The sequence below is a fragment of the Macrobrachium nipponense genome, chromosome 30 (genome assembly GCF_015104395.2).
Source record: "Macrobrachium nipponense isolate FS-2020 chromosome 30, ASM1510439v2, whole genome shotgun sequence".
Taxonomy (NCBI): Eukaryota; Metazoa; Arthropoda; class Malacostraca; order Decapoda; family Palaemonidae; genus Macrobrachium; species Macrobrachium nipponense.
Genome location: NC_087218.1, coordinates 52239441 through 52252682, shown reverse-complemented (window position 1 = coordinate 52252682; position 13242 = coordinate 52239441). Strand labels below are relative to the sequence as shown.

At 37.3% G+C, this 13242-nt stretch overlaps 1 long non-coding RNA gene and 1 pseudogene across 1 annotated transcript in view; one reads left to right on the top strand and one right to left on the bottom strand.

The window, feature by feature from the left end:
* Positions 1–13242, bottom strand: part of LOC135202070 (uncharacterized) — a 74001-nt gene that overhangs the window by 29526 nt on the left and 31233 nt on the right. The window lies entirely within an intron of this gene.
* Positions 12092–12988, top strand: LOC135201945 (uncharacterized; annotated as a pseudogene).

Sequence of the window (13242 nt, the reverse complement as noted above, 5' to 3'; positions counted from 1 at the left end):
GAGAGCAACAAATGTATTTTCATCACTTATCGTGTATAACCTTGAAAGAATTATTTGGCAGAACTACAGAGTAATATTCAAATGAAGAAATATAAATTTCAGTGGCCCCCACCCCACCCCACCACCACGGCCAAAATATCTTGCCAGCTTGTCTGTCCGTCCGCCTTCAAAAAATCTTTAAAACAACTGAGGCTAGAGTGCTGCAAATTGGTGCGTTGATCATCCACCCTCCAATCATCAAACATTGCAAATTGCAGCCCTCTAGCTTATGTAGGTTTTATTTTATATAAGGTTAAATTTGGTCATGGATCGTGAATCTGGCAGCGGTTTCTGGATGCGTGCGACGCGCCCTCACTCTACCGGCTTTGGAGAACAACTGAAGCGCTACCGGTCGTAACTCGTAACTGATAGTTTTATACAGCATTATACGTCGTCCAGAAAACTCGATTGCCCCGAAGAAACTTCGGCGCATTTTTTATTTTTTTATTCTTGTATTTTATTATCTTTTTAAAATTTGCATTCATTTACACCATTACATCTTTCACTTTAGCCCCATCAAACGCAAATGTTGTTTCACGAATTCATGACGTGAAATATACCCTGAATGTGAGTTACTGTTCTCCAGAATCCTTTATGGCACATTAACCTAATGTACTTATCTCACTGTGAGCAGCTGAAAGGGAGTGAAAGAGCAAGAGAGAAGAGGAAGTGAGTAAGAAAGAAGAGAAGGTGAAAACTGAAAAGAGAGAGAGAGAGAGAGAGAGAGAGAGAGAGAAAGAGGGGGAGGGGTAAAAAACTTTTACTCAAAATTTAGAGAGAGAGAAAGAGTAACAAATTTTTCTGAAAATTTAGAGAGAGAGACACTTAAGATTAACAAATTTATTCTCAAAATTGAGAGAGAGAGAGACCTTCCCTTAGAGACCTTACATCTTGTTCGGGTTGCCCCAGGTCCCTCAGTGTGAGGCACCTCTAATGTCTACCAGAGAGTTGCTAGTACATATTCCGGTATATTTTGCATCTTCCAATCTTGGATGGTCTGGGATGCAGCTTAGATATTTGTCTAGCTTATTCTTAAACACATCTACACTCACTCCTCATATATTCCTCAGATGAGCTGGCAACGCATTGAATAGACGCTGCATTATCGATGCTGGTGCATAGTGGATTAATGTCCTGTGTGCTTTCCTTATTTTTCTTGGTATAGTTTTGGGCACTATTAATCTACCTCTGCTTGCTCTTTCTGATATTTTTAGCTCCATGATGTTTTCGACAATTCCTTCTATCTGTTTCCACACCTGAATTATCATGTAGCGTTCTCTTCTCCTTTCTAGACTATATAATTTTAAGGATTGTAGTCTTTCCCAGTAGTCAAGGTCCTTAACTTCTTCTATTCTAGCTGTAAAAGGACCTTTGGTACACTCTCTATTTGTGCATATCCTTTTGATAGTGTGGGTACCATATCATATTGCAATATTCAGTGGACTACGAACATATGTTTTTATAAAGCATCATCATGTGTTCAGCTTTTCTTGTTTTGAAGTGCCATAACAACATTCCCATTTTCGCTTTACATTTTGCCAATAGAATTGCTATTTGATCATTGCATAACATGTTCCTATTCATCATCACACAAAGGTATTTAACTGCTTCCTTATTTGTGATTGTCTCATTATTAGGTCCCCTATATATGCATATAGCTTTCTTTCTCTGTCTCCATATTTATTGATTCAAATTTATCAGAGTTAAATACCATCCTATTTACCTCTGCCCATCATATACTTGTTAAGGTCTCTTTGTAGCGCGTTCCTATCTTCATCACAAGTAATTTCTCTACTTATTCTTGTGTCATCGGCGAAACTACTCACTACCGAGTCCTTAACATTACTGTCTATGTCTGCAATCATAACAACAAACAGTAATGCAGCTAACACCATACCTTGTGGCACACCGGAGATTACCTTAGCTTCATCCTATTTCTCATCGCTTGCAATAACTATCTGTTTTCTGTTTTGTAAAAATTCTTTTAACCATCTTCCTACTTTATCCACTATATTATGTTTTCTAATTTTCCCTTCGCTAATATATTATGGTCCTACCTTGTCAAAAGCTTTTGCAAAGTCTAGATAAAACCACATCTGTTTCATTTCCCGCTTTTCATATTTTTGTATATGTTCTCATGGTGGACTAACAGTTGGGTTTGTGCACTTTTTCCGGGTACGAAACCATATTGTCCTATATTAAACAAATTATTTTTTAATAAATGTTTCATAATATTTTTCTTCATTACCCTTTCATACACTTCCATAATATGTGATGTTAGACTCACAGGCCTATAATTGCTTGCCTCTAGTCTTGATCCACTTTTGGAAGTAGGGGTAATACATGCTAATTTGTGCTCATCATAAATCTTGCCTGTATCTACACTTTGTCTTAATAATATTGCAAGTGGCTTTGCGATAGAATGAACTATTTTCTTTAACAAATAGTAGGGATACCATCAGGCCCTGCAGCAGCTCCATTTTTAATTTCATTAATAGCCTGCACAATATCAGCTTCATTAATATCTATGTCTGCTAAATATTCACTATTTTCATCCCTTACTTCTATATCATTAACTTCATTATCAATTCTAGGGGTGAATTCTCTCTTATATCGTTCTGCCAATATGTTGCATATTTCCTTTTTTTCATTCGTTAATCTCCCTTCAATTCTTAGTAGGCCTATTTCTATTCTTCTTTTATTCATCTTTTTTGCATACGAATATAACAGTTTGGGGTTTTGCTTGATATTTCATAGGGTTTTTTCTTCCAAGTCCCGTTTTTTTTCATTTTCTTTTTGATTGTATAATCTTTTTGTTCTGCATTTTCTATCCTACTTTTTAGTTCTATCAATTTCCATGCATTTTTTTCTTTTGCAAGACCTTTTTTCCACTTTCTGATTTTCTAAAACATGATCCTTCTGTCTCTTGGTATGCATGACTGATGTTTACTTTTCTTCTTCGGTATATATTTATCCACTATTTTCTCTAATATTTTATATAATATCTTCGTATTTACCTTTTATATCATCACTTACGAAAATGTTATCCCAATCTTTGTTTAATTATTCATTTTATTTATGACATTTTATATTTTATAACTGCAGAAGTTGTATTTTCCATATCCTTCCCACTTTTTCATCTCTTGCTTATCTCTGTTTTCACTTGCTTTGGAATGGACTGTTAATTCTATGACATTATGGTCTGAAATACTCGCATTATGAACTATAATTTCTTTTACATAATTCACCTCGTTCACAAATACTAGATCTAAAGTATTTTCCTTTCTTGTTGGCAGGTGATTTATTTGTTGAATGTTGTATTCTAGTAGCATATCTAATAGCTTTTCGAATTGCCTCTTATCTTCTCCACTACTATTACTTTCTTTTTTATTACTCTCTTTTTTATATGCATAAATACAACCACAATCTCCTATTCGTTCTTTCCAGTATACGAAAGGAAAGTTAAAGTCTTCGGAGAGAGAGAGAGAGAGAGAGAGAGAGAGAGAGAGAGAGAGAGAGAGAGAGAGAGACTGAAAATAAAAATCTTTTCCTCAAAATTTTGAGTGAGAGTTGTAGGTTAAAAGTAAACTTTTTTCTGAAAATGGGGAGAGAGAGAGAGAGAGAGAGAGAGAGAGAAGGTTAACAATAACTTAACATCTTTCTAAAGATTCACCGAACCAAAATCAGTTCATAAATTTCTCAATTTATTTAAAGGAAAAAAAACTTCCATAAGAATTTATGGAACGAATCAAGTATAACTTCAAAAATACTGCAAAATTTTTCAGTTCTTGGTCGTATACCTCGTATATGTTCTCATTATTTACTTTTACTAAATATGTTTTCCCTATCAGATTATTTTAAGATAATAAATATTGTCTAAATATTTTTTATATATATTTTACGTCAATGATGGTCATAGATTTTAAGGAAATATACAAACAACGGAAAAAATGCTAAGGAAGTAAATCATCTCATAAATGTCAGGGAGATTTATCCGACCAATTAACTTAATATGACGTATAAATTAAGGTTTTTCAATATATTTTTTCGGCTCGGAGAGAGAGAGAGAGAGAGAGCGGAGGAGAGGAGAGAGAGCCGAGAGCGAGAGAGGGGAGAGAGAGAGAAAAGAAAGAAGAGAAAATGGCGAAATTCAAATAAATTGTGTTCTCAAATATATGTTTGTAAAAAATAACATATCTTTTTTCAAAGTAAGGAGAAAGAGAGAGAGAGAGAGAGAGAGAGAGAGAGAGAGAGAGAGAGAGAGAGAGAGAGAGAGAAAATCGCTAAATTCAAATATATTGTGTTCTCAATTATGTGTTTGTAAAAAAAATAACAAAGGTCTTTTCTCAAAATGAGGAGAGAGAGAGAGAGAGAGAGAGAGAGAGAGAGAGTGAGAGAGAGAGAGAGAATGTGGGTAAAAAATCACAAAAATCTTTTTCCTAAAAATGGGGAGAGAGAGAGAGAGAGAGAGAGAGAGAGAGAGAGAGAGAGAGAGAGAATGTGGGTAAAGAATCACAAAATCTTTTTCCTAAAAATGGGGAGAGAGAGAGAGAGAGAGAGAGAGAGAGAGAGAGAGAGAGAGAGGTAAAAAAATAATAAAGGATTTTTTCTCAAAATGAGGAGTAAGAGAGAGAGAGAGAGAGAGAGAGAGAGAGAGAGAGAGAGAGAGAGAGAACGTTGTCCATCTTCTAACAACTAATTTTGTAACTTTTACGCGCAATAATTTTTTCATATAACTTCAAAAAGATAAGTAAAACAACAACGAATGAACAATTAACCTTAATAAAGGATTTGTACAAGGAATTTCATTGACGAAAACTTAACAAAACCTTAGCACAATACAAGGGACTTTCTGCCAGAGGATTTCGTAAATCCTTTTGCCTAGATGAGGAGGAACTTTACCAATGAGGGGAATCCCATCTCGATAACCTCCTCGAGTACAAGCAAAGTTCCAAGAGTTCAATCAGGAAGGATTGATATCCAACTGCCTTTTGAGACCATTTCAGTCACAGGCCTGAAGTGGAACCTGAATACCGAGGCTGAATCATCTGAATTCGATGGGTATAGGCTAACATGGGATGTTTATCCTAATTCCTAAATATATTCTCGATTTCAGTGACATGAGTCACAACAAACATTGGACGTCTATCCTAATTCCTAAATATATCCTCGAGTTCAGTGAAATGATGTCACTGCAAACATTGGATGTTTATATCCTAATTCCTAAATATATACTCTATTTGTTACATAATGCCACAGCAAACATTGGTTGTTCATCCTAATTCCTAAATGTATCCTCGATTTCAGTGATGTGACGCCACAGCAAACATTGGATGTTCATCCTAATTCCTAAATATATCCTCGTTTTCAATGACAAGACGCAAAAGCAAACATTGGGACTCCATGAACGTTTATTCCACTTCCTAAATGTACTACAGCGTATTACTTAGTCATCTCTATGATGATGAGTAATGAGGCGAAATGTCTGCGGCGTGAGTCTAATTCGGTCGCTTAATTTTAGAAACCTTCCGTGACATTTCCCTCGCTTTTATCGTACCTGGAGAGACCGTCACAGCCGTCCGTCTGCCTGTCTGTCTGTCTGTTTACAGCCATCAAAACGGACGCGCGGCGTTTGATCGTGTTTTCGAAACCCGTTGGTGATAAACACAGGGCAGAGCCAAATATTCAATTATACCAGAGCGGTGGCAAAAATAAGGCTTTGAACTGCAAGCGCTATATACTCTTTGCCAAAGGCCTTGTACTTTGACAGCTGATGGGATTCGTCTGACTTCATGTCTCGTTTTCATGGAAACTATTTTCTGTGATCATATTAGTATATATATATATATATAATATATATATATATATATATATATATATATATATATATAGTTCCCATACCTTCTGTTACTTGTTACTTCGTTCGAATGAATTTACCTTAATGTTCTTTATAGGTTTCAATTTTAAGTCAGTGGGCCCTTTGGTGTACTTGCTCCATATGAATATGGGTTCATGTTCTGAATATTAATAAGATAATGATAATAATAATGACTAGATGCCGAATTAGCTCCAGGACTCATGCAGAAGAGTGTGCTCCTAGAAACAGCGCAAACAGTGAGAATAGTGGAGGATTCCTAAGGAGGCAGGATGCAACCCGGAACCCCCCACACATTACAAACTACCCAGTCGAATTTGAATGACTGCGATAGACCAATAATAACAACAACAACAACAACAACAACAACAATAATAATAATAATAATAATAATAATAATAATAATAATAATAATAATAAGAAAGAACAGAGGACTGGCACAACAAACCAATGCACGGACAATACATGAGACAGACTAAAGAACTAGCCAGCGATGACAATTGGCAATGGCTACAGAGGGGAGAGCTAAAGAAGGAAACTGAAGGAATGATAACAGCGGCACAAGATCAGGCCCTAAGAACCAGATATGTTCAAAGTACGATAGACGGAAATAACATCTCTCCCATATGTAGGAAGTGCAATACGAAAAGTGAAACCATAAACCACATAGCAAGTGAATGCCCGGCACTTGCACAGAACCAGTACAAAAAGAGGCATGATTCAGTAGCAAAAGCCCTCCACTGGAGCCTGTGCAAGAAACATCAGCTACCTTGCAGTAATAAGTGGTACGAGCACCAACCTGAAGGAGTGATAGAAAACGATCAGGCAAAGATCCTCTGGGACAATGGTATCAGAACGGATAGGGTGATACGTGCAAACAGACCAGACGTGACGTTGATTGACAAGGTCAAGAAGAAAGTATCACTCATTGATGTCGCAATACCATGGGACACCAGAGTTGAAGAGAAAGAGAGGGAAAAATTGGATAAGTATCAAGATCTGAAAATAGAAATAAGATGATGGATATGGGATATGCAGTGGAAATCGTACCCATAATCATAGGAGCACTAGGCACGATCCCAAGATCCCTGAAAAGGAATCTAGAAAACTAGAGGCTGAAGTAGCTCCAGGACTCATGCAGAAGAGTGTGATCCTAGAAACGGCACACATAGTAAGAAGAGTGATGGACTCCTAAGGAGGCAGGATGCAACCCGGAACCCCACACTATAAATACCACCCAGTCGAATTGGAGGACTGTGATAGAGCAAAAAAAAAAAAAAATAATAAATAAATAAATAAAAATAAAATAATAATAATAATAATAACAGAAGCTTGAACAATACCTGAATAATGAATAATAATGATAATAATAATAGTAATAATAGAAGCTTGAACCCTAAAGGAATAATAATAATAATAATAATAATAATAATAATAATAATAATAATAATAATGGAAGCTTCAACAACACCGGACAGCAGTCCAGTTTACGGCTGCTTTAATGAGAGAGAGAGAGAGAGAGAGAGAGAGAGAGAGAGAGAGACGAGAGAGAGAGAGAGAAAAGAGGGGGGTAGGGGACAGGTAAATCACGCATACGCGGACACATAACAACATCAACAAGAACAAAAACAAAAGAACAAAAGAAATTCGCTCCATTAAGATCACCCACGGTCCCCCTCGGAAGTTATCTTGCAAAAAAAACAAAAAAAAAACAGCCTTTTCGGCCGAAGCAAGTAACACGAGAAACCCAAATCCATTTTGGCCACACGGCATTTCTGGCTGATTTATGAGCAAAGCCACGTGTTGTTTTCCGTCCAGGAAATCTTCAAAGATTTTTTTTTCCGCTTACTCTCTCTTTTTTCCCTCTCTCTCTCTCTCTTTCTCTTTTTTCCACTTTCCTTTTTCTATTTTGCGCATATATCATATATATATATATATATATATATATATATATATATGTTATGTATAAATATATATATATATATATATATATATATCTATATATATATATATTATTATAAATATATATATATATATATATATATATATATATATATATAATATATATATATATATATATTATATATATATATATAGTATAGTAATGTTGATCATGTACTATGTAAGTTGCCCTAAGTAGTATAATGATAAAATACTTACATACATACATTTACATACATAAATGCGACCATGGACCATTTAAAGTTACTAGTAACTTCACGTTATCATCTGTATTTCTACACAAATGTCTTTTGCTCGACAATAATTAGAGAAACTTATCTATAATACTCTTACGAAATTTCCACCAAGAGCGGCAGTATTTTTTGTTTCTCTGTCTCTGGGAAATATTCATTCATGATAAAAGTTAATAATTATGTTTTTATTAAGAAGAAAAATGTAAGCATATGACATTAAATTTTTCTATCTGACTGAAATAAAAGAACCTAATATGAACACCGTACTGTTCTTTGGAAGCTTGAATTTCAAGTCAGTAGCCCCTGTGGGCTTGTTCCATATGAATAGATTTAATTTTCTGAATAATAATAATACTAATAATAATAATAATAATAATAATAATAATATTACTTTATCAAAAGTAATGGCTACTTCAGCAGCGTTACACTTGTAGAGATTCTTCTCTATTTTGCGAATAGCGGCTTTTTCAGTGCTACTTAAACAGGCTAGTAGAGCGCCTATAGAGGTCATGGTAAAATACAGGGTCAAAATAGGTGTATATATTTGAATTTTACAGATAAACTATGATACCATAGTCATCAAAGTCATTAACGATTTTCTCTCTCTCTCTCTCTCTCTCTCTCTCTCTCTAAAAGCGAGCTTTCGTCTGGAGCTGCCAGAGCATCCTCGGGCTGGAAGCTGAGGGTGGACTGATCTTGGTGCGGTGTCCGTCTCCTTATATCTGTGGTTGACAGCAGGGGGTCTGCCCCATGCTTGTCTCCTATTGGCTGGTGGCGGTGAGTCTTGTTTTCATTGGCTGCCTGAGCCAGGTCTCAAGCCACTTTCTTCGGGCCGATGGTTGCGTTGCAGCATATCCTGCAGCCGCCTGGACCTCCTAAGCGGCGCTGTAACATTGATGGGCGTTGCGCTACGCTGTGGGACGTCACGGCTACTTTGATTTCCATAGGCTGCAGGAGTACCTCGTTCGGGGGCGTTGTCATCCATAGAGTTGTCATGATCGGTGGTGTCATTGTTGGTGGCAGGTCTTCTCATACTCAAATAAATTAATCAGCAAGGAAGTCCGCACAGCCCTGGAGAAAATGGTACGGTAGTGAGAGCCCGCAGCCCCGCCCCAGGATAATATCAAGCTGTACTACAAAGCCTTCATGAGTTCCCATTACCGTGAAGAAGAGGACGCCATTAAGAAAATTATTTCTGATAATGTATCCCCGACTGACGACACCAAGAATATCGACCTAATCATATATTACCAGACTCGGGAGACGCGCGATCTTATTATGAAAAATAACCCCTCTCCACAGGTACGAGAACCCCTGAAGCAGACGCTGTAGTGTACCAGTATACATGCCCAGTCCGCGAATGCAGCGGCGCCTACGTAGGTATGACTACCATGCGACTGTCGAAGAGATTCTCGTGCCACGCCCAAGAGGGGGCTATAAAGAATCACGCCCGCATAAACATCACGAGGCCATCTCCCGAGATGTCATCATAAAGAACACGAAGATCATCGGGAAGGCCCCTGATGCCCGTCGGTTGCGCCTGCTGGAGGCGCTACTCATCCAGCAAATAAAACCTACTCTGAATACGACGCAGGAAGAATTTCTCCTCCCTACGAGTATGAGAAGACCTGCCACCAACAATGACACCACCGATCATGACAACTCTATGGATGACAACGCCCCCGAACGAGGTACTCCTGCAGCCGATGGAAATCAAAGTAGCCGTGACGTCCCACAGCGTAGCGCAACGCCATCAATGTTACAGCGCCGCTTAGGAGGTCCAGGCGGCTGCAGGATATGCTGCAACGCAACCATCGGCCCGAAGAAAGTGGCTTGAGACCTGGCTCAGGCAGCCAATGAAAACAAGACTCACCGCCACCAGCCATTAGGAGACAAGCATGGGGCAGACCCCCTGCTGTCAACCACAGATATAAGGAGGACGGACACCGCTGTTTTTTGTATCTTTACAGATATTCCAGTTACGGGCTGCTCTAGGAGCAAGAGCCCGTGCCAGCACAAGGCTGGCTTAATCTCCAACAACAACAACGCACCAAGATCAGTCCACCCTCAGCTTCCCAGCCCGAAGATGGTCTGGCAGCTCCAGACGAAAGCTCGCTTTTAGAAAGAGAGAGAGAGAGAGAGAAAATCGTTTAATGACTTGATGACTATGGATCATAGTTTATCTGTAAAATTCAAATATATACACCTATTTTGACCCTGTATTTTTACCCATGACCTCTATAGGCGCTCTACTAGTCTGTTTAAGTAGCACTGAAAAAGCCGCTATTCGCAAAATAGAGAAGAATCTCTACAAGTGTAACGCTGCTGAAGTAGCCATTACTTTTAATAAAGTATGCTTGAGAGAGGGTCTGCTTCCTAAGTACAATAATAATAATAATAATAATAATAATTAATAATAATAATAATAATAATGATCCTCTTCTGAGCAATAATAACCTCTTGAATGAATAATAATAATAATAATAATAATATTGGATATGGAATTTATTTCAGAAATGGAAACCTCTGGCAACTCGACCAAGAATTACAGAAGAAAACGGTAACCCCGACTTGCTGATCCATGGAATAGGTAGCCCTACCGCGTGGAATTTTCTCAGCTGGAGAGTGCTGAGTAGTAGATCCCTTTTTGAAGGTGTAGGTGAATCTGTGTGTACGTGCCAGGTGTAGGTGAATCTGTGTGTACGTGCCATCAGTGTTGCCGTTTTGCTGTTTTCTAGTCATATCTGGCAAGAAGTGTGGCTTTCTAGATGCCAATTTGTCGCCATATGGACACAGCATAGACACATTCTACAGATATTCCTCAAAAATTCCACATGCCTTGTCAAGGTTGCATTCCCTATGTAAATGTCATACTGTATATTCTTAGTACATTAGTATCCATAATGCTTTTGCACTCCATATTTTGTTAATTATATAAAGTTACGTATTCACAGAAATGCTGACTCATTGCAGGATGAAGATATAATAGTTATAATAAAATGTACATATATACCTTATTTTTTATTATCCTCTTCAAAGAAAAAAAAATATTCAAAGATTTGGTATTGCTTAATACATCCCAAATCTGTAAGTGAAATAGTACAACTTGATGATATAACTTAACCAAGTCATCGAAGTCACGACTCACTTGAAGACACACTTGTCTTCCATCCAGAGGCTCTTTGAAACCGCTTCAAAATTTTGCTGAAACCAAAATACAACGCTACTCGTGTGTAAGGTTAGTTCTAGCCTAAGTGTTTTTTTTTCTTACTGAAAATGAATATATGATAAATATGTAAAAAATAACTCATTTCGTTGATATAAATACCTATGTAGATCCACTTTCCTCGTATTGCGTCGTCTGCAAATCATTGAATCTTTCTATTAAATCAGAATCAAGAATGTTATAGTTGGTTGAAAGAGAAAAAGAGAGAAGTAATAAAGCTTATTCGGATTTTCTTGGGAAACCATATCTAATAACAGGTTGGCATGGCAGCTAAAAGGAAACTTCGGGACGAATGGCTGACCAAAGAGGAATTCAAACCCTGGCTAGCTCGAGTTGAAGATGACGAAACTAAAGCTAAATGCAGTACTTGTCACAAGGAATTTAATGCTGACTTAACAACTATCAAGCGACATAAGGCAATGTATATTCCAAAATCGTACTGGTTTACAAAATCCATAAAATTGTAAAATATGATGCCCAACAATTTGTGTGCAGTTTGTATGCATTCTTGAGGGAGGTTGCAATATAATCTTAGGGTATTTATTATTGCTGTTATTTCTTGGATTTTATTACATGTTTGTTATTACCGATTTTTACCTCATCCATATTGATGTTTTATTGATTTTCAACTTATAGCGCACACAGGTTCATGCTGCAAATGAAGAAGCTCTTACACAACGGAGAGAGCAGATGGAGCAAGAGGATAATGGAGTTCCTTTACAGCATGGCGGGAGTGTTGCTTTAGCAATGATTTTGATGGTATGCTTCATCTGTGAACATAATTTGCCATTCACAATCGTCGACCACATGGTAAATCTATGCAAGGCTATGTTTCCTGACTCCGACATTGCTCAAGCAATGTGCATGAAAAAAACAAAATGCACAGAGTTAACAAAAGCGATAGGTATGTGTATGACAAATGACTTGGCCAGTAGACTAAGAGAAAACAAATTCTCCCTTATCATTGATGAAAGTACTGACGTTAGCACGACGAAATGTCTGACAATAGTTGTCAAATTTTTTGACAAAGACATGAAAACTTTCAAGACAGGCACTCTGCAACTCATCAATATGTATGACGAAAATGAAGAAATGGTAGGATCAACAGGGAGAACTTGTTTAGATTGATCATGAACACCTTGCAGTCCTATAACATACCTTTAGAAAATTTTGTTGGCTTCGCTGCTGATGGAGCAGCGAATATTATGGGAGGTAACAATTCAATTAGCAGTAGGTTAAGGGAGGAATTTCCAGGATAGCTATTTTTCAAATGTATTTGTCATAGTGTTCATTTATGTGCATCAGAAGCAGTCAAATATTTACCAAGGCATTGCGAAGATCTCGTAAGGAATATTTATACACACTTTGCCCATAGTGCAAAACGGAAGCATGAACTGAAACTTGCCCAAACATTTCTTGACCTAAAGCCACAAAATTTTACATCCATGTGCTACACGATGGTTATCGTTGCACGCAGCAGTTAAACGTGTAGTCGAACAATGGAGTGCTTTGAAGCTCTATTTTTCTAAAATAGAGCTTCAAAGCACTTCATTCTTCCTAAATTTAACAGGCTTAATCTTATGTTTCAGCAAGACGCTCCAACCATTCATTTGCTTCATGAACATACTATTCAGCTTTACAAGACTCTATTAAGATATTTTTGCCGCAGTGATGTTGTGGACAAGGTCGACCTTGTAGCCTTCGATCCAAGTTTAGCTGTTAATCATATGCCACTTCAGCAGATATATTTGGGATCAGAAGGTAATCATCTGTCAATACTGATTTACCACTAATGGTGGTTATAAAATCTTCAGTATGAGAGTGAAAGATTAACAAAAAACATGTGTATTTTTTTTTTCATCTTGTGATAGTAGCCCCATCATTTTCTTTGAGTATTACTCTAAAAC